The sequence below is a fragment of the Triticum aestivum genome, chromosome 6B, assembly GCF_018294505.1.
Source record: "Triticum aestivum cultivar Chinese Spring chromosome 6B, IWGSC CS RefSeq v2.1, whole genome shotgun sequence".
NCBI classification, from domain to species: domain Eukaryota; kingdom Viridiplantae; phylum Streptophyta; class Magnoliopsida; order Poales; family Poaceae; genus Triticum; species Triticum aestivum.
Genome location: NC_057810.1, coordinates 475,322,856 through 475,326,822, shown reverse-complemented (window position 1 = coordinate 475,326,822; position 3,967 = coordinate 475,322,856). Strand labels below are relative to the sequence as shown.

The window sequence follows — 3,967 nt, the reverse complement described above, 5'->3', positions numbered from 1 at the left end:
GACATGGCGAAATGCAACACGCAAGCAAATGACATTGCAACGGCGGCGAATAACTGGCAGACACCTGGCGCATCGGATCCGGGGCGTTACAAACCGCTAGGTGAAGAAGATGGACGAGCGCGAGGGTCGGAGGCAGCCACCAGGCGACGGATCTGGTGTGGGATTTCGGGTTTCAAGACCCTCGTGGTTGACCTCCTCTTCGCTTCTTCCTCGTGCTGCTGCATCCCCTCGGTTCTTCCCCTCTATAATGTGATGCAGGTGCTCCTCGCCTCCCCATCTCATTTTCTCTCCACTCTCTCTCTTTCCACATATACTCCTGGTTTTAGATCTTTCTCGGCCATGGTACTGCAAGTTATGTTTTCTCATTATCAGTTGGTTCAGTTTACTGTTTTTACGGCTACAGATTACTTGTGATTTTCTGCATAATCAACTTGTCAAGGAGTGGTGTCAATGGAAGCCGTGATAGTCATTCTGGTGACATATGCACATTTACGGCTGCAGATTACTTGTGATTTTCTACATAATCAACTTGTCAAAGAGTGGTGTCAATGGAAGCCGTGACAGTCATTCTGGTGACATATGCACATCAGGTTCTAGAATTAAGTTGTCCTACTAGGGAATTTTCTACAAAAGGTTACATTTCTTTTAAGCATAATACACTTATTGTGTCACTTACCTACTTGCAAAGAGAGTTCATATAAGAGGAAATGTTCATTGTTTCTACTCTGTTTATATTTTAGGTTTGCATGTTCAGTCAATGGGAAATTGGTAGCAACTTGCTTGCACTTTTTGGATGCATAGCTTTGATAGTTTTGCTTGTGGTGCCTAAATTACAGCCTGCCAATGGCGTGGAGTTTAGGTGGCTAGACCATTCATTGGGAAGAGTTTGGGCGGGTCGCGGTTGATATCGGACCTGTAAATGAAGAAATTTTCATCACAGTGGGCATAATTAATGGTGTGCTGGGGCTTAGTTGCACGCTCGTTGGTCTGCCCAGGGCAAAGGAGTTCACCGTGGTGGACAAGCCACTCCTGGAGTGGCTCTTCTTGTTCCTGCCGCCTAATGGTGTGGTGGGGCTCAGGATCGCTTGTGATCCCAACCTGCAGGTGCTCGCCTACCTAGACACAAGAGCTCGCATGCTACATATTGGTGTCAGCATCATTGGGGCACATCTCTCCGGTCTACATCTCTCTTGCAAATTGAAATTATTCCATCGACATTGATCCAACCATCATGTTCTTCTTTGTGATTAGAAAAATATCAATGACTTGTGATAATAATGTTGTTGTAGCTGTAGCTCATTGCAGTCTCTAAAAATTATTCCAGTAATCCCTCTTCTTCTCTTCTCTTCCAGTAACTATCAATGACTGGTGGTGATTTCAGCGCCTGCCGCCTCCTCTTCTCTTCGAATCCAGTAATCCCTCTCGTGAGTGCATCAGGGGATGTCGTGCCCTCGACTATGGTGAAGCACCAGGTCCACTTGAGCTCCTCCTTCAACCTGCGTGTGTGATTTCTTCTTTTTCCATGAATGCACACATTTGAAGCTTTTTTTGGTTCCCTCATCTAGATTTCGTCTGAAGTGTGCAGATTGTTATTCCTTATCAGGGAGGAGAATATTCGTTTGAAGGACTCATTAGGCCCAGAATATTTAGCTTGTAATTTCTATGATTCATCCATCTGTCTAATTCTGACCTTACAGATAAACCTATCTCCCTCCACCCTTCTCAATCTGGTGCTGCTACATTTCAAAATCTTGTATGTATGAGATTTGTTCTTTTAGGTATATTTCTGCCTGAAAGAAGTTCACATTTATTTTCTTGTTAGATGAGCCTGCTTCCTTTTGCTGGCTATACGTAAGTTGCAGAAATGATAATACTTAAGATATCACATGAATGAGATGTTGATGCCCTGTATGCTCCAAAATTGTATCATTCATCCCACACAATGGTTACAATCCCAGTCGTTGAGTCACAATAGACAAGACCATATTTCACATTTTGTATAGTCCAACCAATAATACAGATGCCTGGTGATGGTTTTCCATATACTATGATAGTAGTTTCCTGCACTGATTATTTAATGAGCCACCCTTCCGTTTTCAACTTGAATCGGTGCAATAGTTAAATAGATGTGTTCGTGTCATTTAGCCCCAAAATTCAGTTCAGTTTGGATCTACATCTTTTGCCGACCCCTTTTCTTGGTACTGATTGACCTTTTTGTGTTAATATTTTTATTTGACTGCATTTTTTTCTTTAGTCCTTCCTCTTAGTGTATAATCCTAATTGTGCAGGTTTCTTTCCTGGCAGCGAATTTATGATTCAGACCATTCCATAACAAAATGCATATATGGCCTCACGAAAGGAGTTTAGCTTCAGATGTCATCAAGTTTGTGTCAAATTTATTGTTCCATTTTTGGAACTGTGTACTTTCATGAGTATTTTTCCAACGAGTACATATAATACTTTCGCAGATCATCTTACAAAATAGAAGTATAGAGGAATTAATATATAGAAGTTATGACCATCATGTAGAGTGATCTCTGAAGATGGATTTCAGATAAGTAGATTAACAATTTAGTACTGACCCTATTTCAGTTGATACTTTATTTTACTAAATCTTTCGTATTAACCATAAGCATAAAGGATATCATGTTGGGTTGCATTGCCATGTAAGGAATGGATATCCTAAACCTGAGAAAGTACCAACGCAGATGATAGTTTCTTAGGAATATCATCGTGTTGTTACAGCAAAGATGGCTAGCTGTAGCACCTTCTATAGTTCAGTTTACTACTAGGGATATTATTCAATCTCTGAACTATGTATTACCATTATAAATTTGGCTAGGGAATCTGTCTCATTTAATATTGCCATGAAGTAGTTGGGATGGAGAGGGTTTTTTACTTGACTACTTTCTGACTATATACCTTTCTGTTTTGTGCAAGTACAAAGTATTAGTAATTTCAGTCTGTCCAATTTTTGCAGGGATAATTGTGTGAGTCTGGTCCAAACTTTAAGACAATCACTTAATACATTTATGGGATCACCAACTTTTGGCGTTTGTTGAGACTAGCTAGGTGGGACCATGAATTCCTAGAAGATTGTGGTAATTATCCTACTTTGTTTGCAAGATTTGTTTCTAAAAATATGATGGTAGTTGTAATTTCACATTGCTGCTGATTTGAATGAATATGTTTTGATGGTTTTTTAAGCTTTCATTCTTTGCTGTGTGTAAAAGTAACTAATTCATTCCTAATTGAATCTTTCAATGGTTGATGGGAACACTACAGATCTTGCTTCTCTGCTTTTTAATATTTCATATGTTTTCATGTACAAACCGAGGCATGCGGGCACCATGTGTTTCTATTGCAGAGGCTGATCACCGTGTGTATGGCTTGCTGGTTGCGCCAGTAGAGTTTCTCAGAATGTTGTTTGTCCAGTCTTTGTTAATAATGTGATCATCAAAGAACTAAAAGACAGTGTTTGGTACTGAACTGCAGTTCGCTTTGTTAATTTCCGCGACACCATTTCATATTTACATTTGAATTGTACTTACTTAGTTTGTAAGGCCTTATAGTTTCAATGCTTTATTTGCTTGTGGAACTACGGCTCTGTTACATTTTGATGATTGTATATTTTTGTATATGAAATTTGTAGAACAAAAGTAAAAAATGGAAGGCCCAGCTTACTTTGGTATTAAGGTAAGTAACTCTAGGTTCCATTGCAAGAGCTCAAGCATGTTCTTACATGATTAATCCAACTTAAGAGTACTACCAGACATTGGTTCATTTTTCTGATAGATTCAGTTATGACAATACTGAATCATTTTTGGTGTGATTAGGGACAAGGAGCTGCAGCATCATGGATTGGACCGAAGGGGAGGTCCTGACGGCTGAAGATGGTGTGCACGGGAGGAGCTCGAAGCGGCACTCCCATGGAGGGATGGCTGATGTCACGGCAATTTTCTCCCAT

At 40.1% G+C, this 3,967-nt stretch overlaps 1 long non-coding RNA gene across 1 annotated transcript; it reads left to right on the top strand.

The window, feature by feature from the left end:
- The first annotated feature begins 2,573 nt into the window (after nucleotides 1-2,573).
- Nucleotides 2,574-3,967, top strand: LOC123134255 (uncharacterized). Its single transcript, XR_006465600.1, has 3 exons — nucleotides 2,574-3,101; nucleotides 3,653-3,696; nucleotides 3,837-3,967. It is a non-coding gene; the product is annotated as an uncharacterized lncRNA (long non-coding RNA).